The sequence below is a fragment of the Tachyglossus aculeatus genome, unplaced genomic scaffold, assembly GCF_015852505.1.
Source record: "Tachyglossus aculeatus isolate mTacAcu1 unplaced genomic scaffold, mTacAcu1.pri scaffold_82_arrow_ctg1, whole genome shotgun sequence".
NCBI lineage: Eukaryota > Metazoa > Chordata > Mammalia > Monotremata > Tachyglossidae > Tachyglossus > Tachyglossus aculeatus.
The window spans coordinates 2,875,823-2,903,323 of record NW_024045094.1 but is presented as its reverse complement, the minus strand read 5'-3'; the positions used below and the strand labels follow the sequence as shown (position 1 = coordinate 2,903,323).

Here is a 27,501-nt window from a genome sequence, read left to right as displayed (position 1 = left end):
AAGGTACTCTCACAAGCCCACAACCTTGATGTCATCCTTGACTCCTCTCTCTCATTCACCCCACATATGCAATTGGTCACCAAATTCTGCCGGTCTCACCTTCACAATATCGCCAAGATCCGCCCTTTCCTCTCCATCCAAATTATTAGTACAATCACTCATCCTAACCCAACCGGATTACTGTATCAGACTCCTTTCTGGCCTCCCTACATCCTGACTCTCCCCACTTCAGTCCATACTTTCCTCTGCTGCCTGGTTTTTCATTCTACAGAAAGTTCGGAAAATGTCACCCCCTTCCTAAAAAATCTCCAGTAGTTGCCTGTCAACCTCCGTATCTAACAAAAACTCCTCACTATTGCCTTCACAGTTCTCCATTACTTTGCCACTTCTTACCTCACTTCCCTTCTCTACTTCTACATCCCGGCCCACAGAATCCACTCCTCTGGTGCAAACCTTCTCACTGTGCCTCCATCTTTCCAGTCCTGCTGTCAACCCCCGGCCCATGTCCTACCCCTGGCAGGGAACACTCTCCCTCCTGAAATCCACCAAGCAATCAGTCTTCCCCTCTTTAAATCCCTACTGAAGATTCACCTCTTCCAAGAGGCCTTCCCAGACTAAGCCTCCTTTTTCCTCAGTTCACCCTCCCTTCCGCGGCACCTCGACTACCTCTTTTAGCTCTTCCCTCCTGCCCCACAGCACTTTTGTATATATATAGTGGTTTTGATGTCTGTCTCCCCGCTTCGGGACCGTAAGCTCAGTGTGGGCAGGGATAGTTTCTCTTTATTGCTGAATTGCACTTTTAAAGCACTTAGTGCAGTACTCTGCACACAGTAAGTGCTCAATAAATATGATTGAGTGAATGAATGAGAAAACTCTGCTCGAGTTTGGAAGGAGACGAGTACAAGATCTCTAGTATGAATCGTTTTACTCATCAATTTTCATCTTCATAATCATCAGCACCTCGCCGACCTCTCCTCTCTACCCAGTCTTGATGATCAGATTACTGCTCTCAACTCTACCCTTTCTACTCAGCTAGACTCACTCGCTCCCCTTTCCCTTCGCCGCTCTCGTGCCACTAACCCACAGCCCTGGATCACTGCCACTGGCCGCCTCCTTCACTCTTATGCTCGAGCTGCCGAACGCTGCTGGCGAAAGTCTAAACACCATGCCAACCTCGTTCACTTCAAGTTTATCCTTTCATGCCTTAACACAGCCCTCTCTTCTGCCAGACAAAACTATTTCTCCTCCCTCATCGACACCAATGCCCATCACCCCCGCCAGCTCTTCCGTACATTCAACTCCCTTCTCAGGCCCGCGGTTCCTCCCCCTCCTCCTTCCCTCACCCCCAACGATCTGGCCTCCTACTTCATCAACAAAATTAAATCCATCAGGTCCGAACTCCCCAAAGTCACTTCCCCCCGTTCTACAACCCCCCGGCTCTCAGCACTCTCTGCTACTCTCCCATTCTTCCCAGCAGTATCCTCAGAGGAGCTCTCCTCCCTCCTCTCAAGTGCTACTCCGGCCACCTGTGCTTCTGACCCCATTCCCTCTCATCTCATGAAATCTCTCGCTCCATCCCTTCTCCCCTCCTTAACTTCCATCTTCAACCACTCACTCTCCACTGGTTCCTTCCCCTCTGCCTTCAAACATGCCCATGTCTCTCCCATCCTAAAAAAACCCTCTCTTGACCCCACCTCACCTTCTAGTTATCGCCCCATATCCCTCCTACCATTCCTTTTCAAACTCCTTGAACGAGTTGTCTACACGCGCTGCCTCGAATTCCTCAACAGCAACTCTCTCCTCGACCCCCTCCAGTCTGGCTTCCGTCCCCTACATTCCACGGAAACTGCCTACTCAAAGGTCACCAATGACCTCCTGCTTGCCAAATCCAACGGCTCATACTCTGTCCTAATCCTCCTCGACCTCTCAGCTGCTTTCGACACTGTGGACCACCCCCTTCTCCTCAACACGCTATCTGACCTTGGCTTCACAGACTCCGTCCTCTCCTGGTTCTCCTCTTACCTCTCCGGTCGTTCATTCTCAGTCTCTTTCGCAGGCTCCTCCTCCCCCTCCCATCCTCTTACTGTGGGGGTTCCCCAAGGTTCAGTGCTTGGTCCCCTTCTGTTCTCGATCTACACGCACTCCCTTGGTGACCTCATTCGCTCCCACGGCTTCAACTATAATCTCTACGCTGATGACACCCAGATCTACATCTCTGCCCCTGCTCTCTCCCCCTCTCTCCAGGCTCGCATCTCCTCCTACCTTCAGGACACCCGCCACCTAAAGCTCAACATGTCGAAGACTGAACTCTTTGTCTTCCCTCCCAAACCTTGCCCTCTCCCTGACTTTCCCATCTCTGTTGACGGCACTACCATCCTTCCCGTCTCACAAGCCCGCAACCCTGGTGTCATCCTCGACTCCGCTCTCTCATTCACCCCTCACATCCAAGCCGTCACCAAAACCTGCCGGTCTCAGCTCCGCAACATTGCCAAGATCCGCCCTTTCCTCTCCATCCATACCGCTACCCTGCTCATTCAAGCTCTCATCCTATCCCGTCTGGACTACTGCATCAGCCTTCTCTCTGATCTCCCATCCTCGTGTCTCTCTCCACTTCAATCCATACTTCATGCTGCTGCCCGGATTATCTTTGTCCAGAAACGCTCTGGGCATATTACTCCCCTCCTCAAAAACCTCCAGTGGCTACCAATCAATCTGCGCATCAGGCAGAAACTCCTCACCCTGGGCTTCAAGGCTCTCCATCACCTCGCCCCCTCCTACCTCACCTCCCTTCTTTCCTTCTACAGCCCAGCCCGCACCCTCCACTCCTCTGCCGCTAATCTCCTCACCGTACCTCGTTCTCGCCTGTCCCGCCATCGACCCCCAGCCCACGTCATCCCCCGGGCCTGGAATGCCCTCCCTCTGCCCATCCGCCAAACTTGCTCTCTTCCTCCCTTCAAGGTCCTACTGAGAGCTCACCTCCTCCAGGAGGCCTTCCCAGACTGAGCCCCTTCCTTCCTCTCCCCCTCGTCCCCCTCTCCATCCCCCCCATCTTACCTCTTTTCCTTCCCCACAGCACCTGTATATATGTATATATGTTTGTACATATTTATTACTCTATTTACTTATTTATTTATTTTACTTATACATATCTATTCTATTTTATTTTGTTAGTATGTTTGGTTTTGTTCTCTGTCTCCCCCTTTTAGACTGTGAGCCCACTGTTGGATAGGGACTGTCTCTATATGTTGCCAATTTGTACTTCCCAAGCGCTTAGTACAGTGCTCTGTACATAGTAAGCGCTCAATAAATACGATTGATGATGATGATGATGATGATGATCAGCAATGCCAACATCACTATTTACATAATCATGACTCTCCCAAGAGCCCCTTCTAACCCTATTCTCCCTTCTGCTTTGCATCATCAAGGCTCTCAAGTATATAGCCTTTAAGCAGGTTGATTCCCCATGCCCAGCTCCATAGTGGTATATACATGTCCTTAAACTCTGCCATTTCCCTTATTTGTAATTTTTTTAATACCGGTCTCCCCTCTAGACTGCTGTTTTTACTGGATAGGGATCACGTCTACCAACACTATCGTACTGTACTCTAACACGGAATAGAGTTAAAATGGGAGATCCCGGATTTCATGGTAATTATAATCTGCTATTTTTATTCATTCATTCATTCATTCAATCGTATGTATTTATAAGTTACTGTGTGCAGAGCCCTGTACTAAGCACTGGGAAAGTGAAATTGGGCAACAAATAGAGACAGTCCCTGCCCAACAATGGACTCATAGTCTAGAAGGGGGAGTCAGACAACAAAACGAAACAATTAGGCAGCTGTCAGTACCATCAGAATAGATTATTAGAATTATAGCTATGTATATTTCATTAATTCATTCATTCATTCAATCGTATTAATTAAGCGCTTTGTGTGCAGAGCAATGTACTAAGCGCTTGGGAAGTACAAGTTGGAAACATATAGAGACGGTTCCTACCCAACAACGGGCTTACAGGGGGGGACAGACAACAAAGCTAAACATGTAAGCAGGTGTCAAGTCATCAGAACAAGTAGAATTAAAGCTAAATGTACATCATTAACAAAAATAGAATAGCAATTATGTACAAGTAAAACGGAGTGATAAATCTGTGCAAACATATATACAGATGCTGTGGGGAGGGGAAGGAGATAGGGCGGGGGAATGGGGAGGAGGAGAGGAAAAGGGGGAATCAGTCTGGGAAGGCCTCCTGTAGGAGGTGAACTCTCAATAGGGCTTTGAGGGGAGGAAGAGAGCTAGTTTGGCAGATGTGTTGAGGAAGGGCCTTCCAGGTGAGAGGTAGGACGTTGACCAAGAATCGATGGCTGGACAGGCAAGAATGAGGTACAGTAAGGAGGTTAGTGGCAGAGGAGCAGAGAGTGCGGGCTGGGATTTAGAAGGAGAGAAGGGAGGTGAGGTAGGAGGAGGCGAGGTGATGGAGAGCTTTAAATACAATAGTGAGGAGTTTTTGCTTTATGCAAAGGTTGATAAGCAACCACTGGAGATTTTTTGAGGTGGGGAGTGACATGCCCCGAACGTTTCTGTAGAAAGATAATCTGGGCAACAGGGTGAAGTACAGACTGAAGCATAGACTGAAGCAGGGCGAGACAGGAGGATGGGAGATCAGAAAGTTTTGAACTCATCTTTCTGGTTAGATCGTTGAGCTGGTATGTAACCCTTTGCTTTTCTATACTTTCCAAGGTTCTAGTACAGTACAGTACAACAAGAAAGTGCTCAATAAATGCTACTATCACTTCTATTACTACTACACCACTACAACAACTACTATGACAACTACTACTAATAATAGTAAATAATAAAGATGATGATAAGAATAAGAATAATAAGGAGAAAGGTAGTACAGATGTTCTTTTGTTCAAAGACTGTTTTTTATGGTATTTGCTAGCACTTACTATGAGGCAGGCATCCTACTAAGCACTGGGGTTCACACAAGTTAATCAGGCCTCTGCCCGACATGGAGTTTATATTTTTAAACCCTATTTTGTAGCTAAGGTAACTGAGGCTCAGAGAAGTAAAGTGACTTGCCCAAGGTCTCCCAGCATTTGTCTGTTTATTGTTACATTGTTATTTCCCAGATGCTCAGTACTGTGATCTGCACACAGTAAGCCCTCAATAAATATGATTGAATGAATGGATGAAAGTGGCAGAGCCAGGATTAGAACACAGGGCCTTCTGTCTCCAAGGCCTGTGCTGTATCCATTCAGCCATGCTCCTTCTCATTTCCAATTTTGGTGCTGAGCTTGTATCCAGGATTGTGTTGTTGAGAGTGAATATATTCCATACTAGCACACTCTGCCCATAAAAACTCAGTCATGCACATTTCTGTCTCTTTGACATTTCGATTAGTATTGGACAGACACTAGTCATAGAGAGGTAAGCCTTGCCTCCAGCAAGACCTGTGCATGAATTTGTATTCGCACTAGTGGTGATGGTTTGCACTGAGGTATTCACAGTCCCTGGCTTGGCCCTTGTAGGAAAAGCTGTGGTGTATGAAGGCATGGACTCCGGCTAGGGTAAGCACGAAATCGTTTATTGGGTTAAGCAGCAAGACTTTTATATCTTTCAGTCACATTCTGTATTTTTCGATGTTCATGTGTTTATAACTAACACAGCCATTCTGTAACCTTAAAAGCCAGTAACAAGCAACACCCGTCTATGCAAGGCCGTAGTGCCGATAACAAGTAACTCTTGCCTGTACAAGGCTATGATAACAGAGACCAGCCTTTTGGCCACAGCTCTCATCTCAGTTCCTTGTTTACTTGGCCTGCTGTTCCCCACATCTCCCCCTCCTTTATTTATAACTATACCATTAATGAGCAATGCTAGGGAAATATAAAGGAAAGATTGTTACGTAGTGCATCTAAAGAAGAGAAAAAATTCCCATGCCATACATTGGTCAGGTTAATACAGTAAATGTGTTTGCAGTGGCTTATGGTAGCCGCTTGTGCCATCACAAAGACGTAGGGAGGTGAAGTGCAAATCATAATTGTGTAGCCTTAGCAGTATAATTAGACAGGGTGAGATTCCATAAGGTACGATTAATAAACGCGAAGCCTAAACGCCAAATTCCCGTATGTAATAGGGAGGCGGTGTTGTTGGCGGGTATATAAAACTGTAAAAGAGGCCCAGCCAACCCACCACCGCGCCAGGATACACTGTGGTTATGGATGCCGAACCCAACAGAGTGCTTGCTCGCCGGGTCCCACAAAACTCCATGAGGGCCCCAGTCCAAAATAGTTCCCGTAGTTCCGTTGATGCTAACAGGATCAGGACCGAGCCCGCGACAAGGCTGCCAGTTTATCCGTGTGTTGTTTGGGAGTGGGTCCTCTGTACAACAGGGCAAGTCGGGGATATATACCCCCACTTCCGTCAGGTTGTGGAGAGACGATGTTCCAGACGCACCCGGGATGCTTATTAAAGTGTAATTCTTTGTTCCACGTTTGTCCCTCACTATCAGGTGTTGCTGAGGTGACACCGGAATACAGTCGATGTCGCTGTCATTACTAGTTGTCAGACAAAGGGGTGGAAGGTCAGTTACAAACTCAGTACTGTTGAGAGCAAATAAACTAGCATTATTAGGCCCTCCGTCTATCGCTGGGAGCATACATACCCCACCTATCCATTCGGTATCATTATTCCCGATAGGTGGTGTAGGATCCCACCAGGTTATAGGTTTGAAGACGGGTGGATCAAGAATATGTGCCCAGTAAAGACCATTCCCCGTGACAGGCAGGCAAAGACTTCCCATCAGGCTCCAGATCATAAACATTCTGACCGTGTTGAGCCCCGTATCAGGGGGCGCCGCCCGCGTCTTCGCCATCCTGGTGGCCCTCCGCAGATTATGGTATCCTTGTCTTGAAGGGCTTGGCACAACGCGCCGGCAGCTAGTAGCGCCCGGAAGGCAGACAAACACAGGAGTACCCACGGCCTCAGGTGATCAGAGGTGCAGGTCCTTGCCACTGTCCCGACCCAAGAGGTCTATAATACACACGGGGCCATTCGGGCCACGTAGTGTCTCGTCCAAAGTGGCGCTGTGCTGCCATAAGGGACAAATCAGACAAGGTTAGAAAATTTAAAACGTATGAAGCCTTGTATAACCGTTCCTGGGGAGTCATTCCCGCGGGATTCCCCCTCTTTTGTTTAAACAAGAGAGCTTTAAGCGTGTGGTGCATCCGTTCCACAATGGCTTGCCCAGTAGGGGAGTAAGGGATACCAGTGATAAGGCACACCCCCCAATCTTGGAGAAAGAGTTGCACCCTACGAGAGACATAGGAGGGACCATTATCAGTTTTAACAGTAACCGGGACCCCCATGACGGCAAAGAGTGCAACCAATGTAGAACCACATCAGGAGCCTTTTCACTTGCATGGGCGGTGGCCACAACAAGATGCGAGAAGGAATCAACAGTAACATGAACATAACGCATTCTACCAAATTCGGTCACATGAGTGACATCGGATTGCCAAATGTCATTGGATCGAAGGCCGCGGGTATTTACCCCCGCAGGAATAGGTACTAAGGACAGTTGCTGACAATCAGGACAAGCGTGAACAATATCCCGCGCTTGTTGAATAGTCAGCGAAAATTGCGCAGAGACCGCACATTCTGGTGGAAAAACTCGTGCGAAAGCCGGGCCTGTGCTAACAGATTTTGACGTACTGCATGCATTGTTAAAGCATCCGCTACAACATTGCCATCGGTCAGCGGGCCAGGCAGTGCCGTATGTGATCTGATATGGATGACAATATACGGGTGCGAACTTTGTGTTAACAGGAGCGATAATCGCAGAAGCAATTGAAATAAGAGGCTATTCTCCACTTCCTTAATAAAGGCCCCTTCCAGGCATTGGACTATACCCAGAGTCTACTATCAGATTCAGAGCTTCTGATGCAAATAGTTCAAAGGCGCGCACAGCGGCAGCCAATTCCACAATCTGGGTTGATCCCTGTACTTGGAAAACGTCCGATTCCCAAGGGTCCGAGGCACCTTTCCAGACGACTACCGACTACCGAATGCTAAGGAGGCAGCCTGGCTAAAGGCCACCCGGTTTAATTGAACCTGTACTTGGGGCGTGGCAAACTGCCCTTGCCCTACTAACTTATCCACCCCAAGATTAATATTGTTAGCAATATTATCCATAACTTGCAGGGTAACAGCTTCTCGATACTCAGAGCCCCAAACAGAAAACTGGGCTGGACTGAGCAATAAACGCAACAAGGTACGCCAATCATGAGGTGTCATCACATGCAGGCGCTTAGTACAGTGCTCTGCACATAGTAAGCGCTCAATAAATACGATTGATGTTGATCACATACGATTCAGAGATAGCCACTGTTAGATTCATTGTATAGGACGACTGTAACCCATAATCGCGAACACTTCCACAACTCCTTAATCAACTCATAAAAGAGAGAGTCATACTGAGCCGGCCGCCCGGGAAGATACACCACCGGCATCGCTTGCAGTAGCTGTACATCCCCTCGGCGCAATGCCTCCTGCCGGCAGCCCGAAAGGGCCCCGGTATAGGCAGGCTGCGCCGTAGCAGGCACAGCGTATACATATGGTGGCACAGCAGACAAAAGGGGTGCAAGGCAGGGAGGGGGAACCATCGACGAACGGGATACCGCCTGTAGGCACTGGGTCTGCAAAAGGTCCTTTGCTGTGGGTGCGGCAGCAGCCGTCGTTGTAAGAGGGGCCAAAGGCGGGTATAGATCAGATCCCTCCTTCGGGTCTGCAGTCCCAGAGTCAGAAGGATCGCCAGAGTCATTATGATCCTGGTCCCGATACAAGTCCTCGCGATCCGGAGCAGTAGCATACACCGGCTCCAATTCTTCTGTTGGTGACAAAACTTTAAAGGACAGGGGGTCCTCCTGATCACTCCCTGCACCCAAGTCGCGCGCCGCCGGCTCCCCCTGAAACACCCGGTTAGCGGGATGCAGCGCCCGCAGTGCTGTAAAAACTGTTCTCCATGTAATCAGTACCCCTTTGGGTAGGGGCTGGTACAAGCTTTCACGACTCTGTAGCTCCTGACCCACCTTTTGCCATAAGGTAAGATCATAAGAACCACCTTCAGGGAACCATGTACAATGATCCCGAATCCATACTAATAACTGGACCAGTGGTATGGGTTGCACCTTAAAACCTTGCTCCTTTAAAATACGCTGCAAAATCTCAAGCTGCAACTTCTGCTCTCTCGTGGCTGATTGCCCCATGCTGTCAATTCTTCCACGGCTGCTCACCTTTCCGTCCTGAGGATAGTGATGTCCTAACGTCTCCGGCCGGAGTTTTTACGAACTCATATCCTCCGTCCAGCCGCGGGTACACCACCGGATCATAAATTCAGATTCATATTACCGATTCGGGCGCCATTTGTGGTGTATGAAAGCACGGACTCCGGCTAGGGTAAGCACGGAGTCGTTTATTGGGTTAATCAGCAAGACTTTTATATCTTTCAGTCACATTCTGTATTTTTCCGTGTTCCTGTGTTTATAACTAACACAACAATTCTGTAACCTTCAAGGCCAGTAGCAAGCAACACCCGTCTATGCAAGGCCGTAGGGCCGATAACAAGTAACTCTTGCCTGTACAAGGCTGTGATAACAAAGACCAGACTTTTGGCCACAGCTCTCCTCTCAGTTCCTTGTTTACTTGGCCTGCTGTTCCCCACAAAAAGCCATGCATTGTGGGAATCCTGGCAAACCCTGAGAGACCTGAATTTACGTCTAATGTTACTGACTGCATTCATTCATTCATTCAATCGCATTCATTGAGCACTTACTGTGTGCAGAGCACTGTACTAAGCGCTTGGGAAATACAAGTCGGCAACATATAGAGACGGTCCCTACCCAACAACGGGCTTACAGTCTAGAAGGGGGAGACAGACAACAAAACAAAACATGTAGACAGGTGTCAAAACTGTCAGAACAAATAGAATTAAAGTTGTATGCACATCATTAACAAAATAAATAGAATAGTAAATATGTACAAGTAAAATAAATAGAGTAATAAATCTGTACAAATATATACAAGTGCTGTGGGTAGGTGAAGGAGGTAGGGCGGGAGGTGGTTGGGGAAGAGGAGAGGAGAAAGGAGGCTCAGTCTGGGATAATTCATTGGTTGGGGGAAGAGTGATAACCCAGAACAGGGGATACCGGATACCAAGACTCCAGGTAGTTCTGCTTCCATGTCACAAATACATACAGACATGGAAGCCAGCTCAGTGGAGATGGAGGTACCAGGGATCTGGGTATACAGGGAAATGACATTTGTAGGACAGGGTGTCTCCAATCCAACCAGCCCAGTTACAATACTATTCGGTTCCCCAGATCGCTGGATTCCCCCGCTCCCCATCAGGCATGCACTTTTTGCAAAGATCCTAAGAGGGATCCCAGTTGGGAATGTGAGAATCCCTTTTCCAGAACATTCTCATCCTCCTGTCATTGAGAATCATCAAAAGTGGACAAACAGCTGAAAATGTGAATGACAATGTTATTGCTATTAAGAATAATAGGGGAATTTATCTTCATATTTAATGAAAACTCAGGGTGATTGCATTCCGTCCATAGAGGAGGACATAGAGGGTGACCAGGTCAATGATTCGCTTTGCTGCTCTGACCTCGGACGTTGCCCTGGGGGAGCATCCGGGCCCGCGGATGTGTCGTACCTGCCCGTGGTGTCTGTGCAGGACAAACACCATGTAGCCACTGGCCGCACTCATGAGCCCCACGAAGAACAGATAACGGAGGGAGAGCACCACTGCATTGACCAGGGTTGTGACTACACTGACACTGATGGAAGTGTAGTACTTCAGGAGGATGACCCTATTTGTTCTGGCACTGTTACCAGGTCCCGTGACACATCTCAGTGTAGTCAGGTCAAAAAGCAAATTGATGACCTAGGAGAAGAGACAGGAGGGGAGGATGCACTTGAGGAATTGGGGTTTGACTCCTGCACACTGGGAGGTGCTAGGGCTGATGGTGACGGCCTGGAAGACACTTAGGAGGCAGGTAGCGCAGATGGCAAGACCCTGGGCCACTCGATAAATGTATAAGAGTATTTTACAAGCAACTCATCCAGGAAATTATTCAGCCCCCAACCTGACAGGATGTCACGGATCCCTTGGCTGAGAAGGGCCATGGTGTTGGCCAGGGCAAGATGGGCGATGATCAGGTCTAGAGGATTCAGTCCGTGGGTGGTGGACACCACGTGTGCACAAACCAGGAGGTGGAACATATTCCCTGAGACGCCAAAGACAATCTGTAACAGAGAGAGGATCTCATAGGCAAGCTCGCTGGCATCCATTCTTTTCATTCCACAGTGACAGAAGAGACTTTAGGTGGCATAACCTGGGGATGCAATAGAGAGAGAGACAGACACATAGACTGAATGAGAGTTATAGAGAAACAGAGGCAGAGGAAGAGAGAGAGAGAGAGAGAGAGAGAGAGAGAGAGAGAGAGAGAGAGAGAGAGGGAGGGAGAGAGAGAGACCAAGACAGTCAGAGAGAGAGGGCTGAGACAAAAAGAAAGAGGGATATAGGAAGAGAAAGAGAGAGGCATAGGCAGAGAGAGACAGAGAAGGAGAAAAAGAAGAAGAAATAGAAAGACACAGAGAAAGACAAAGAGATGGGGCAGAGACAGAGAGGGAGATTGGGCGATTTCAGTGACCGATATCACTGTCTGCTTCCCCTTCTAAATAGAATCCCCGTTGTGGGCAGGGACGTTGTGTTATACTGTCCTCTCCCAGGTGCTTAATACAGTGCTCTGCACCCAGTAAGTGCTCAAATAAATATCTTAGAAAGTAAGTGCTCAATAAACATAATTGACTAGCTGACTAAAAGGGAGAGGAAGAGGCAGAGAGAGATAAACAGAGAGAAAGAGAGGGAGATGGAAAGACAGAGAGAGACAGGGAGACACAATAAGTCAGAGAGAGGTGAATCGAAGCAGAGCACAGAGAGACAGAAGAAGAAGATATAGCAACAGAGGGACAGAGAAGCAGCATTGGCTAGTGGAAAGTGCACAGGCCTGGGAGTCAGAAGGACTTAGGTTCTAGTCCTGCCTCCTCCACTTCTATTTTGTGTTACCTTGGTTCAGTCAAGTAATTTCTCTGTGCCTCAATTCCTTAATCTGCAAAATGGGTATTAAGACTGCGTGCCCCATGAGGGACACAGATTCTGTCCAGCCAGATTAGCTTGGATCTATTCCAGTGCTTAGAACAGTACCTGGAACGTAGTGAGCACTTAACAAAATACCATAGAAATGAAAAAAAAAATAAAAAAGGAAAGAGACATAGTGAAAGGCAGAGAAGTAAAATAGAGCCAGAATTGGAAGGCAGAAGGAAATGGAGAGACAGAGAGGCAGGGTCAGAAAGAAAAAGAGTGATTAAGTCAGAGAGGTAGAGACAGAGGTAGATGTGGTGTCAGAGATACATAAATACATATATATATATATATATATATATATATATATATATATATATATATGCATACATACAGGAGACAGAAAAATTAGATAGAAAAAGACAAAAAGAGACAAACAGGTGAAGAGCCTGGGTCAGAAAATAAGAGAAAAACAATAAACTTGAGAGATTGAGAGTGTTAGAGGTAGACCGAGAGAGAGATAGAGAGTCGAAGAGGCAGAAAGAGGCAGAAAACGTATAAATTTGGATACCCAGTTAATTTCAGGACTACTTTCCACGTGGGCCCTGACAAACATATTTTACTCCCTGATACCACTTTCTCCCAATTCAGCCTCGTCTCCCATACAATGCAGGGGAACTTGCCCCGGATTCAGCAAGGATGGATGGAACTCTCTGAGGCAGGATTGACCATGGGGCACCTGGGAAAATTTAAAGAAGACATGGAAGCAGGCCTGAGGGACTCTCAGTCCCTCCTCTCAGTGTATTGGATCCCGTGAAATCCGAGGTGACTATGGTGTGTGCGAGTTGAGACTCAGGTATTCTCCACTCCACCTCTCGGGTCCCATGGTGGAGGGGTTGGAGGCACGGGTGTTGAAGAGTGACCCTTGGGAAATAGTCAAAAAAACTTCATAAAAAGTTCATTGCAAAGAGAGTTGGAACATGGGTGAAGATTACAAATATACATTTTCTTCTCACAGATATGTGAGAGGACATTTCAGGTCATTCTGTTTCCACGTTAACATAATAGTCAGAGTAAGTTCTGTACCAGTCACATAGGAGCATACAGTTATTTAGAATATATGATCTCTCTCCTCAGAGAGTTTACAGCTTAGTAGGAGGAACCTCAATTCCACGTCTAGTTACATTTTGGATCAAAGTTACATCTTAGAAAGCAGCGTTATCTAATGCAACGAGCACGGTCTTGGAGTCAGATGGCCTGGTTTCTAATCCCAGCTCCACCAATCCCTTGCTGTGTGACCTTGGTAAAGTCACTTAACTGCTCTGGACCTCAGTTTCCTCAGCTACAAAATGGGATTCAATACTAGTTCTCTTTCAACCTTAGACTGTGAGCCTTGTGTGGGACTGGGGCTGTGACCGACCTCATTAACTTTTGTCTACTGGAGTGCCTGGGATATAGTAAGTGCTTAACAAATACCACTAAAGTAAAAGAGAGGGAGACCAGGCCTGGGCAGGAAGGATATTTGTTCTGTGTTCTGGATGCCTTCAGGGAGCACTTTCAGAAAGCACTCCTGTCTCCTTGTTGCAGAACCTTTGTCTCCTGACTCCTAGTCCCATCATCGCTCCATGAGGAAAATCTCCAACAACACCCTGGAGGAAACATTCCTCGTACTGGTCAGGTGTCCATAATGATAATAATGATAACAGTAATAATAATTGTGGTATTTGTTCAATGCTTACTATGTGTCAGGCACTGTGTTAAGCACTGGGGTGTATACAACGCACTACCTGACCCACATAGGGCTCACTGCCTCAATCTTCATTTTGCAGAAGAGTTAAATAAGGCACAGAGAAGTGAAGTGAGTTGCCATGGGCCACATGGCAGCCAGGTGGCAGAGCCAGGATTATAACCTATGATATTCTGACTCTCAGCCCCGTGTTCTGTCCACTATGTGATGGCTGCTTCCATCATTCCCCCAGTGGTCGATGTTCACCCATCCGTATCTACAGTTCCCCCGGGGCCCCAGACTTAGGGGAATAAGCTGGGGATGAGTCGGTCTGGACCCAGACAAACCAGCAATGGTGGAGTTGGGGGGCAAAAGTGGTGAAAGACTAGGTAGGACATCACTGGCTGTAGGTGGTCAGAGGGTGGGGCCAGAAAGAGTGAAAGGGACTGTGTAGAGGATGGGAGGGAAGAAGAGAGGAGAAAAGGGAAAAGGAGAGACGAAAGGGAAAAGAGAAAAAAGGGAGAAAGGACAGGGGGAGAAAAGGAGAAGCCACCAAGGGAGAAAGGGAGATGGAACCGGGAGAGAAAGGGTTGATGGGACTGAGAGAGAAAGAGAACAGGGACCAGAGGGACCAGAAGAGAAAGAGACAAGGGACAGGTGAAAAAAGAAGGGATGGGACAAATGGAGAAGGGAGCTGGGAGAATGATACAAGGGAATGTGGGAGAAATAGAAGGGACAAGAGACAAAAGAAAGTTCAGAGAGATATAAGGTGACGAGCAGTAAACAGGAGAAGGTAAGCCAGGAGGCTGAGAAAGAAGTACATGGGGGTGTGGAGGTACCGGTCGAGGACGGTGAAGGCAATGATCAGGAGATTCCCCATAACGGCTGCCAGATAGACTAGGAGGAACAGTGTGACGTGGAACAACTGCAGCTCCTGGACCTCCAAGAACTCCAGGAGGAGGAATTCTGTCATTACTGCACTATTGACCATTTCTTTTCTGCCACTTCAAGGAAAAGATCCCAAGCAGGAGTTCTGATGAGGAAAGGAGAAATTCAGAATGGCAGGTCCTTAGAGCAGCAACTAACCTCTCTGAGGGCAGGAAGATGCCGACTATTTCAGCGGATCAGAGACTGCCATTTCGTTAAAGACCTCAACGGTTGGAGTCTTATCAGTAGCAGCCTACTCCAATTACTTATCTCTCGTCTACTAACAAAGTCTTACTTCACATTCCATCAAATCCTCTCCATGCTCTTTCATTGCCCCCCTCATTTTGGGTTCTCCTTGCTTGAGAAGCAGCGTGATCTAGTGGAGAGAGCACAGGCCTGGGAGTCAGGAGACCCTGGGTTCTAATTCTGGCTCTGCCGCATACTTCCCGTGTGACATTGGGCAAGTCACTTAACTTCTCTGTTGCCTGAGTTCCCTCATCAGTAAAGTGGAGATTCAATACTTGTTCTCCCTCCTACATAGGCTGTGAGCCCCATGTGCGACCTGATTATCTTGTATCTATCCCAGCGCTTAGTACAGTTCTTGGCATATAATAAGAGCTTTTGAAGTGTCATAATTAATTACAATAGAGTAATTAATTGAGACCCCTTTCAGGGTAGGACCTGGAGAGTTTCCAGTACTCTACCAGTCTCTGCTATAGGAGGGAGAGTCAAGAAGAGGCCTACCCATTCCATTCCTAGCTTGGGCAGTGGCTAGAGAGTGGAAGGCAATCTGCTAAAAGTCAAATCTTCCCTGTGCTGGGAAGCAGCAGTATGAGAGAGAGTTGAGGATGGAGACTCTACTGTACTGCATGGAAGGAAGCAGTGGTAAACGAACTCTGCATTGTTACCAAGAAAACTCTACAGATACACGACCAGAACGATTGCAGATGGAGAGCAGGATGTTCTGGAAGAGATGTGTCAGTGGTGTCGCAATGGGTTGGGAAACAGCTCGATAGCATAAGACAAGACAAGACAATTACTTGAGTGATTAATTACAATAGATACAATAGATACGGTATCTGCCCACAAGGAGCTTACAGTCCATAGTATCTCTTTCTTTCTCTGTCATTCTCTCAATCAATCGATGGTGTTTATTGAGCATCTACTGTGTGCAGAGCACTGTACTACGTTTTTAGGACAGTATTACTTAGGATGGCTTAGAATTACTTACCATTCCTTTCCAAACTCCTTGAATAAGTCGTCTACACCCGCTGCCTTGACTTCCTCAATGCCAACTCTCTCCTTGACCCCGTCGAATCTGGCTTCCATCCTCTACACTCCACCGAAATTGCCCTCTGAAAGTTCACCAATGACCTCCTTCTTACCAAATCCAACGGCTCCTACTCTACAATGTGGACCACCCCCTTCTCCTCAACACGCTATCCAACCTTGGTTTCACAGACGTCGTCCTCTCCTGGTTCTTCTCATCTCTCTGGCCATTCATTCTCAGTCTCCTTTACGGGCTCCTCCTCCCCCTCCCTTCCCCTTACTGTAGGGGTTCCTCAAGGGTCAGTTCTTGATCCCCTTCTGTTCTCTATCTACACTCACTCCCTTAGTGAACTAATTCGCTCCCACGGCTTCAACAACCATTTCTAGGCTGATGAAACCCAAATCTACATCTCTGCCCCTGATCACTCTCCCTCCCTTTAGTCTCGGGTCTCCCCCTGCCTTCAGGACATCTCCATCTGGATGTCTGCCCGAAATCTGAAACTCAATGTGTCCAAGACTGAACTCCTTATTATCCCTCCCAAACCCTGCCCTCTCTCTGACTTTTCCGTCACTGTAGACAGCACTACCATGCTTCCCATCTCACAAGCCCATAACCTTGGTGTTATCCTCGACTCCACTCTCTCGTTCACCCCTCACATCCCATCCGTCACGTAAATCTGCCAGTCTCACCTCCGCAACATCACCAAGATCCGCCCTTTCTTCTCCATCCAAACCGCTACCTTGCTGTTTCAGTCTCTCATCCTATCGTAACTGAATTACTGGATCAGCCTCCTCTCTGATCTCCCATCCTCCTGTCCCTCCCACTTCACGCTGCTGCCCGCATCATCCTTGTGCAGAAACGCTCTGGGCATGTTACTCCCCTTCACAAAAATCTCCAGTGGCTGCCAGTCAACCTACGCATCAAGCAAAAACTCCTAACTCTCGGCTTCAAGGCTCTCCACCACCTCGCCCCCTCTTACCTCACCTCCCTTCTCTCCTTCTACAGCCCAGCCCGGACCCTCTGCTCCTCTGCCGCTGAGCTCCTCACTGTACCTCGTTCTCGCCTATCCCGCCATCGACCCCCGGCTCACGTCCTCTCCCTGGCCTGGAATGCCCTCCCTCTGCACATCTGCCAAGCTAGCTCTCTTCCTCCATTCAAAACCCTACTGAGAGCTCACCTCCTCCAGGAGGCCTTTCCAGAGTGAACTCCCTTTTTTTCTCCTCGTCCCCATCCCCCCCGCCCTATCTCCTTTCCTTCCCCTCTTCACCTGTATATATGTTTGTACAGATTTATTACTCTATTTTACTTGTATATATTTACTATTCTATTTATTTTGTTAATGATGTGCATCTAGCTTTATTTCTATTTATTCTGATGACTTGCCACCTGTCCACATGTTTTGTTTTGTTGTCTGTCTCCCCCTTCTAGACTGTGAGCCCGTTTTTGGGTAGGAACCGTCGCTATATGTTGCCAACTTGTACTTCCCAAGCTCTTAGTACAGTGCTCTGCACACGGTAAGTTTTCAACAAATACGATTGAATGAATGAATGAACGAATGAATGATGAGGACAAGGTCCAACGTGATTAATTTGTATCTACCCCAGAGCTTAGTCCAATGCTTGGTATATAGTAAGTACGTAATTAACATCAATACAATAGAGTTGGTAGATCAATCAATCAATCGCATTTATTGAGCGCTTACTGTGTGCAGAGCACTGTACTAAGCGCTTGGGAAGTACAAGTTGGCAACATATAGAGACAGTCCCTACCCAACAGTGGGCTCACAGTCTAAAAGGGGGAGACAGAGAACAAAAACAAACATACTAACAAAATAAAATAAATAGAATAGATATGTACAAGTAAAATAAATAAATAAATAGAGTAATAAATATGTACAAACATATATACTGGTGCTGTGGGGAAGGGAAGGAGGTAAGATGGGGGGATGGAGATGGGGACGAAGGGGAGAGGAAGGAAGGGGCTCAGTCTGGGAAGGCCTCCTGGAAGAGGTGAGATCTCAGTAGTGCCTTGAAGGGAGGTAGAGAGCAAGGTTGGCGGGTGGGCAGAGGGAGGGCATTCCAGGCCCGGGGGATGACGTGGACCGGGGGTCGATGGCGGGACAGGCAAGAACGAGGTACAGTGAGGAGATTAGCGGCAGAGGAACGGAGGGTGCGGGGTGGGCTGTAGAAGGAGAGAAGGGAGGTGAGGTAGGAGGGGGCGAGGTGATGGACAGCCTTGAAGCCCAGGGTGAGGAGTTTCTGCTTGATGTGCAGATTGATTGGTAGCCACTGGAGATTTTTGAGGAGGGGAGTAACATGCCCAGAGCGTTTCTGGACAAAGGCAATCCGGGCAGCAGCATGAAGTATGGATTGAAGTGGGGAGAGGCACGAGGATGGGAGATCAGAGAGAAGGCTGATGCAGTAGTCCAGACGGGATAGGATGAGAGCTTGAACGAGCAGGGTAGCGGTATGGATGGAGAGGAAAGGGCGGATCTTGGCAATGATGCGGAGCTGAGACCGGCAGGTTTTGGTGACGGCTTGGGTAGATGTAATCTCTGTCCACAAGGAGCTTACAGACTCGCTCTCTCAGTCTCTCTCTCTCTCTCTCCATCTCTATCCCTCTTCCTCCCTCCTTCTCTGAGCCCAATGACATCCCTTGTGAGGAGAAAGTGGAGAGGGTACTTCACAGAATTACTTGGAACTGACATAACCACAGCAATCAGTCAATGGACGATATTTATCAGTCACATACTCTGTACAGATCACTGTCTTAGATGCTTGTGAGAGTACAGTAGAGTTAGAAGACATTACTCCCTTCCTTCAAGGAGCTTATAATATAGTGTGGGAGATAGGCATTAAAATAATTACAGTTAAAAGGAAGCCAGAGAGGATAAAGATGTGTCTATAAGTGCAATGTGCTGTATGAGAGTAGCCATGGTCATTGAGGAGGAAATACGGTGGGGAGATGAAAGAATAATCTGGGAAGATCTCTTGAAGGAGATATGATTCTAGAAAGATCTTGAAGATGCGGACAGTGGTGGTCTTCCGGATGTGAACGTTGAGGGTGTTCCAGGAAGGAGGAAAGCAACAGATTGATGGTGAGAAAAACAAGAATGAGGCAGGGTGGCATGTGAGGAATGAAATGTGTGAGCTGGGGTACTGTGGGAGAGGAGGCAGCTTAAGGGGAGAGGAAAGAGCTAAACTGAGTGCCTTAAAGCCAGTGGGCAGGAGTTCTGCTTGCTTATGATCACTCGCATTCATGCAATCAATCAATCAATCGATCAATCTCCAACTTATACTGGAAACCCTATATGGGACAAGGATGGCATCCATCCTGATATAACCTCAGTGCTTAGAATAGTGTCATGCACATTTTAAGCACTCAATAAATACCATTGATTGGATGAGAGTTGAGGACCTCCATCAAGCGATGCCCCCCGCCCAACCAACTCCTCCAGCCCTTAAGCTGCTTCTCCCCACCTGCCGGTTCCCAGATGAACATCCCAGAGGTTTACCTATAGTAGAGCTCAGACCCCATCACCGCCCCTCTCTCCGCCTCCATTTCTTTATTTATAAAATGGGGGCAGGGAGGGGCCCACACAGGGAGATTCATTTTGATTATGCTGTGGAGACCATGATGGGCGGATCAGCCTCCTGCATGTTTCCTAGGCGAAGGTGAAATACCTGAGATCTCCGAATTTCGATTTGCTACCTCTTCAAGGGTGTAAAGGACTCAAAATTGAAAGGGTAAATCATTATGTTCTATTACAAAGATGCCATTAGAGATAGACTCCTGGGAGCCCCAAAGAATATAGAATAGACATCTAAATAGCCCCAGTGGGCCCTGCAATGGCACCACAGACACTTTCTCTCTCCCCATCCTCTTCCTCTCCCTCTCACCTCTCTCCTGACTCCTGTCACTCTGTTTGTCTCTGCATTGCTCTTTCTCACATCTTCAATTCTCCCTTTCTATTTCTCCCTCTTCCTCTGTTCATCTTTCTTTTTCTGCCTTTCAAAACAAGATAATTATTATTATTATCATTGTTATGGTATTTATCAAGCAGTTACTAGGATAGTCATAGTAATCAATCGATGGTATTTATTAAGTACTTACTATGTGCAGAGCACTGTATTAAGTGTTTGGGAAAGTACAAGACAACGGATTTGATAGACTTGATTCCTTCCCTCAAGGAGCTTAAAGCTCGGGGGTGAGGGGGGACAGGGTTGGGCTGGGAGATTAAGGAGAGGGATGAATGATCAGGAAGTAGTGTGGCCCAGTAGAAAGAGCACTGGACTGCGAATCAGAGGAACTGCACTACAATCCTGATCTGCCACTTGCCTGCCCTGTGAATTTGGGCAAGTCACTTCACTTCTCATTGCCTCAGTTATCTCATCTGTCAAATGGGGATTCAGTACCTGTTTTCCTTCCTACTTAGACTGTGGGCCCCATGTTGAACCTGATCATCTTGTATTTTCGTACAGTGCTTGGCACGTAATAAGCTCTTAACAAATACCACAACTATTATTATCACCATTACTACTACCATTACTACTATTGCTATTACATCTATCACCACTTTTACTACTACTACTGTTGCATTGTCCTTTTCCAAGCACTTAGTACAGTGGGCTGCAAAGAAGTGCTCAATAAATACCACTGATTATTATGAATATCATGACTATTGCCACTATTACTATTGCTGCCATTACTACTACTATTGTTACTAGTACTACAATTACTACTACTATTTCTACTTCTGCTACCATGGCTACTACTATTACTACTGCTATTATTACTAATACCACTCGTACTATTTCTAGTAAGAGTAGTAGAGAAGCAGAGTGGCTTAGTGGAAAGAGCACGGGCTTGGGAGTCAAAGGTCATGGGTTATAATCCTTACTCTGTCACTTGTCAGCTGTGTAACTTCAGACAAGTCACTTCACTTCTCTGGGTCTCAGTTACCTAATCTGTAAAATGGGGATTATTATTATTATTGCTAAGAATAATAATAATAATTTTGGTATTTGTTAAGTGCCTACTATTTGCCAAGCATTGTTCTATGTGCTGGGGAAAATACAAGGTAATCAGGTTGCCTTACATGGGGCTCACAGTCTTAATCCCCATTTTACAGATGAGGTAACAGAGGCCCAGATAATTTAAGACTGTGAGTCCCACATGGGACAACGTGATTACCTTGTATCTACTCCAGCAGTTAGAACAAAGCTTGGCACACAGTAAGTGCTTAACAAATGCCAATATTATTATTTTTATTACTACTGCTACTATTATTACTACTATTACAGCGACTATTACTACTGCTGCTACTATGACTACTACTGTTGCAATTACTACTGCTACTACTACCAGTACTTCTATTATTATTACTTCTGCTGCTACTACTACTTCTCCTACTAATAACTGTGGAATTTGTTAAGCGCTTACTATGTGCCAGGCACTATACTAAGCCCTGGAGTGGTTACAAGCAAATTAGATTGTACACAGTCCCAGTCCCATGTGGGGTTCACAGTCTCAACCCCCATTTTACAGATGAGGTAACTGAGGCACAGAGAAGTCAAGTGATTTGTCCAAGATCAAACAGCAGACAGGTGGTGGAGCAGGGATTAGAACCCTTGACCTTCTGACTCTCAGGCCAGTGCTCTATCAAATACACCAAAATACTCCTCTGCCTTCCTCTTCTCCTCCTGCTCCTCTTTCCACTACTACTATTACCACCTCTACTACTGCTACTACTGCTATTACCACTACTGCTACTATTATGGCTACTCATGCCCCATCCCACTTTCAGTCACTCTCTGTGGTTGGTTCTTCTGAACATATCATCTTCGTGGAAACCTAACACATGAGGTTTTACCTTCCCTCTAGGAGTCCCACTACAAGTCCTAGAACTTTGTTGAAGTCAAACAAGGCACAATGTAAAGATGCTTTACCAATTCAAACTTGAAATGATCAAGACCAGTTTGGTTGGGAGGGTCCAGCAGATATAGCTGGCATTCATTCATTCAACAATATTTATTGAGTGCTTATTGTGTGCAGAGCACTGTACTAAGTGCTTGGAATGTACAACTCAGCAACAAATAGGGATAATCCCTACCCAACAACAGCCTTACAGTATGGAAGAGGGGAGACAGACAACAACAAAAACAACCCCAGGTAAACAGGCATCAATAGCTTCAATATAAGTGAATAGAATTATAGATTTATACACGTCATTAATAAAATAAATACAATGATAAATAGGCACATATGTACACAAGTGCTTTGGGACGGGGAGGGGCGGTAGAGAAGAGGGAGGGAGTTGGGGCAATGGGGAAGGGAGGAGGAGTAGAGGAAAAGGGGGACTCAGGCTGGGAAGGCCTCCTGGAAAAGGTGAGCTTTCAGTAGGGCTTTGAAGGGGAAGTGTGCTAGTTTGGTAGATTTGAGGAATGAGGGTATTCCAGGCCAGAGATAGGATGTGTGCCAGAGGTTGACGGCTGGACTGGCAAGAATGAGGCACAGTGAGGAGGTTAGCGGCAGAGGATTGGAGTGTGCAGGCTGGGCTGTAGAAGGAGAGGAGTGAGGGGGTTGTTTGTCTATTGTTTTCTATAACTTCCTCAGACAACCTCCAGGAATCTGAGACAGGCTCAGCTAAACCGGGATATATAAGTGGCTGAGAGGTGAGGATGTTTGTTGACTCCAACCTCACAACAAGATGCTCCCATGAACTCCAGCTCCAAAGTTAGGGAACCACTGAATTAGGCTGTAGGGCCTGGAAGGAAGGAAGGGTATTAACATGTCTGTGACTACTCAGAGCCCAGAAGAGCGTCCTGTACATGTTGATTAATAATGATGCTTGAAGAGCAGTGTGGCCTAGTGGATAGAACCAGGGCCTGGTAGTCAGAGGCCCTAAGTTCTAATCCTGACTCCTCCACATACCTGTTGTATGACCTTGGGCAAGTTACTTAACCGCCCTATGCCTCAGTTACCTCATCTGCCAAATAGGGATTTAATCCCTGTTCTCCCTCCTACTTAGACTGTGAGTCCCGTTTGGGACATGATCATCTCCTATTCATTCATTCAATCAATCATATTTATTGAGCGCTTACTGTCTGCAGAGCACTGTACTAAGCGCTTGGGAAGTACAAGTTGGGAACATATAGAGATGGTCCTTACCCAACTGTGGGCTCACAGTCTAGAAGGGGGAGACAGAGAACAAAACAAAACATATTAACAAAATAAAATAAATAGAATAAATATGTACAAATAAAATAAATAAATAAATAGAGTAATAAATACATACAAACATATATACATATATACAGGTGCTGTGGGGAGAGGAAGGAGGTAAGGCGGGAGCACTTAGTACAGTGGTTGATATAAAGGAAGTGCTTAACAAATACCAATATTATGATTGCTCTCTCCCCCCTTCTAGACTGTGAGCCACTGTGGGCAGGGATTGTCTCAGTTTGTTGTTGAACTGTACTTTCGAAGTGCTTAGTACAGTGCTCTGCACACAGTAAGCTGTCAATAAATATGATTGAAAGAATGCATGAATGCTTATTACTCTAACACCCCCATTTCCTTCATATCCAGAGCATATACACCCCTTGTCTATCTCATCATCAATGGTATTTATAGAGAACTTACGGTGTGCAGAACACTGTACTAAAAACCTGGGAGAGTACAGCACAACAGAGTTGATAGATTTGTTCCCTGTCCACAACGAGCTTACAATCAAGAGGGGGAGACAGAAATTAATATAAACAAATAATTTATAATATATAATTTAAAGATATGCACAGAAGTGTTGTGGGGTTGGGAGTGGGGCAGATATTAAATACCCAAACATCACAGATCCAAGTGCATAGGTAATGCAGAAGAGAAAGAAAGCCAGGGAAAAGAGATTTTTTGTGGGGGAGACCTTTTGGAGGAGATGCACTCTTATTAAGGCTTTGAAGGCTTTCCCCCTTCTAGACTGTGAGCCCACTGTTGGGTAGGGACTGTCTCTATATGTTGCCAGCTTGTACTTCCCAAGCGCTTAGTACAGTGCTCTGCACACAATAAGCGCTCAATAAATACGATTGATTGATTGATTGAAGCTGGAGAGAGTGGTGGTCTGGTGCATATGTAAGGGAGGGAGTCTCAGGCTAGCTAACCCTGAAGCCCACTTATGCTAAAATGGAACTGGAGGTAAGAACATGAGGGGTTCTGGGGAAAAAGAGAGATTCTTCTCCCACCAATGGCAGGAAAGCAAACTGTTCCTTCCTGAAAAGTAGAGGGGAGAACTCAGTTGATGATCTATGAGAGAAGCAGCTTGGTTTAGTGGAATGAACACTGCCCTGGGAGTTAGAGACTTGGGTTCGAATTCCGTTTCCACCACAAGCCTGCTGTGTGGCCTTAGGCAAGTCACTTAATTTCTCTGGAACTCTGCAAATCTGCAAATGAGTGCTCAATATTTGTTCTCCTTAGACTGCGAGCCCCATGTGGGGGCTGCTTTTCTTGTATTTACCCCAGCGCTTAGTTCAGTGCTTGGCACTGGTAAGTGCTTAACGAATATTAATTGCTTCAATCACATTTATTGGCTTAGTGTGCTCAGAGCACTGTACAATGTTTTTGGGGGAGTACAATACAACTATAAACAGACACATTCCCTACCCACAAAGAGTTTACAGTCTAGAGCTGGGGGAGACAGACATTAATACAAACAAATGAATTGCAGATATGTGCGTAAGTGCTGTAGGACTGGATGTGGGTAATAATAATAATAATGATCGCAGTTATTAAGTGCTTATTATTTGCAAAGCAATCAATCAATCATATTTACAGAACGCTAACTGTGAACAAAGCACTGTTCTAAGTGCTGGGAAGGTTACAAGGTGATCAGGTTGCCCACGGGAAGCTCACAGTCTTAATCTCCATTTTCTAGATGAGGTAACTGAGGTCCAGAGAAGTTAAATGACTTGCCCAAAGTCACACAGCTGACAATTGGCAGAGCCGGGATTTGAACCCATGACCTCTGACTCCAAAGCCCGTGCTCTTTTCCACTGCTCCATGCTGCACGCTGGAACGAAAAAAAGGGAGAACGTTTGGGTGACGCCGAAGGGAGTGGTAGAAGAGGAAAGGGGGGGCTTAGTCAGGGAAGGTCTACTGGAGAAGATGTGCCTTACATAAGGCTTTGAAGTGGGGAAGAGTACTTATCTGTTGCATTTGAGAAGGCAGGGCATTCCAGGTCAGAGGCAGGACTTGGGTGAGTGGTCAGGGGCGTGATAGGTGAGATCGAGGCCTACTGAGACGTTTAGCATTAGAGGAGCGAAGTGTATGTTCTGAGTTGTAATAGGAGAGAAGCAAGGTGAGGTAGGAGGGGGCAAGGTGATGGAGTGTTTTAAGACGAATGGTGAAGAGTTTTTCTTTGATATGGAGGTGGATGGGCAACCATTGAAATTTTTTAAGGAGTGGGTGACATGTCCTGAACGTTTTTGGAGAAAAATGACCCAGGCAGCAGAGTGGAATATGGACTGGTGCTCACTGATTTTACTCTGCCCTACTCCAGTCCAGGACCCAGGCCTCCTTAACATCAACACCATTCTCAGAGGACAAAGGGTGGCGCATGGTCATTATCAAATGTCATCGAGTTGTTTCCCAATTCGTAGCGACTCCTTGAGTATATTTTCTCCAGAACGTCCTCTATTCACTATATCCGTAGTCATTCTGGTATGCATTCTTAGAGTTTCATAGAGTTATCTTGATAAACAAAATAGAGAAATGGTTTACCACTGCCTTCGTCCACACAGTAAAAGCCTCTTTGACTCTTTCCTATGCCACTGCCACCCAGCACAGGTGAATCAACTTTGTCTGATGATTCATCTTAGACCTTCCCATTCTGGGTAACCCTAGCAAGAGAGTATCTGTCAAAGGCCATAACTCTAGGCACATCGTTAGAGTGCAAATGGCTCCAAGTTGGCTGACTGGAATAGAACTTTCCCTGGGTTGTACCTGGTTTTGCATTTGCTGTTGTGGTTGTGCTGGCATCCCCATCTCCCTCCTATCTCCCCCATGATGACAGAAAGTTTTCTGCAATCAGCCATTGCCTTAACTACTGCACCAGTCCTTCACTGACCTCCCAGCCTCCTGTCTCTCCCCACTCCAGTCCATAATTCATTCGTTCTGTTCGTGTCTCCCCACTCCTCAAGAACCCCAATTGGTTGCCCATCCACCTCCGCATCAAACAGCAACTCCTTACCACATGGCTTGAAAGCACTCAATCACCTTGCCCCTTCCTACCTCACCTCACTGATCTACGACAAGCCAGCCCACACACTTTGCTCCTCTAGTGCCACCCTACTCACTATAACTTGATCTCATCTATCTCGCTAAAAAGCCGTTGCCCACATCCTGTCTCTGGCTAGGGACACTCTCCCACTTCATATCCAACAGATCACCAGTCTCCCCACCTTCAAAGCCATATTAAAATCAGATGCTGTAGTGGATAGAGCACAGGCCTGGAAGTCAGAACGTCATGGGTTCTAAGCCTGCCTCCACCACGTATCTGCTCTGTGACCCTGGGCAACTCACATCACTTCTCTGTGCCTAAGTTGCCTCATCTGTAAAATGGATATTGAGATTGCGAGACCCTCACGGGACAGGGACTGTGTCCAGTCCGATTTGCTAGTATCCTCCCCAATGCTTAGGAAAGTGCCTGGCTCATAGTAACTGCTTAACAAATATTATAATCATTATTAATTATTATCCCCTCTGAGAGGCCTTCTCTGAGTAAGTCCTCTTTTCTTCTTCTCCTTTTCTCTTCTGTATCACCCTGGCACTTGGATTTGCACCCCATATTCACCCCAACCTCAGCTTCACAGCAGTTATAAACATATCTGTAATTTATTTATTTCTATTAATGTCGGTCTCGCCTTCTAGACTGTAAGCTCGTTGTGAGCAGAGAACATAATAATGATTTTGGGATTTGTTAAGTGCAAGTGCTTACTGTGTGCCTGGAGCGCTGGGGTGGATACACACAAATCAGGTTGGGCACAGCCCATGTTCCACACGGGCCTCACAGTCCTTATTCCCATTTTACAAATGAAACAACTGAGGCACAGAGAAGTCAGGTGACTTGCCAAAGGTCACACAGCAGACAAGTGGTGGAGATGGAATTAGAACCCAGGTCCTCTGACCCCCAGGTCCAGGCTCTTTCCAATAGGACTTGCGGCTTGCTGTACAGTTTGTATTTGACTTGCCTATTTACTTTTTTAAAATCAATTTAAGCACAATCTAATGCAATAGAATTTCAGCATAGAAAGCAATTGAAAATTATCTCCCAATTACCTCCTTTGCTGTTTCACACTTAACTATTTCATTGAGGGAGGTGCGTTTTGACTGAGGAAAGCAACCATTTACTTGAGGGAGGCAAGCTTTTGCTTG

The 27,501-nt window shown here is 46.6% G+C and overlaps 1 non-coding gene and 1 pseudogene across 1 annotated transcript; one reads left to right on the top strand and one right to left on the bottom strand.

The window, feature by feature from the left end:
- Nucleotides 1-10,438: 10,438 nt before the first annotated feature.
- LOC119924135 lies at nucleotides 10,439-11,364 on the bottom strand (annotated as a pseudogene).
- Nucleotides 11,365-15,473: 4,109 nt separating this feature from the next.
- Nucleotides 15,474-15,611, top strand: LOC119924168. Its single transcript, XR_005449062.1, has one exon. It is a non-coding gene; the product is annotated as a small nucleolar RNA SNORA7 (small nucleolar RNA).
- The last annotated feature ends 11,890 nt before the right edge of the window (nucleotides 15,612-27,501 follow it).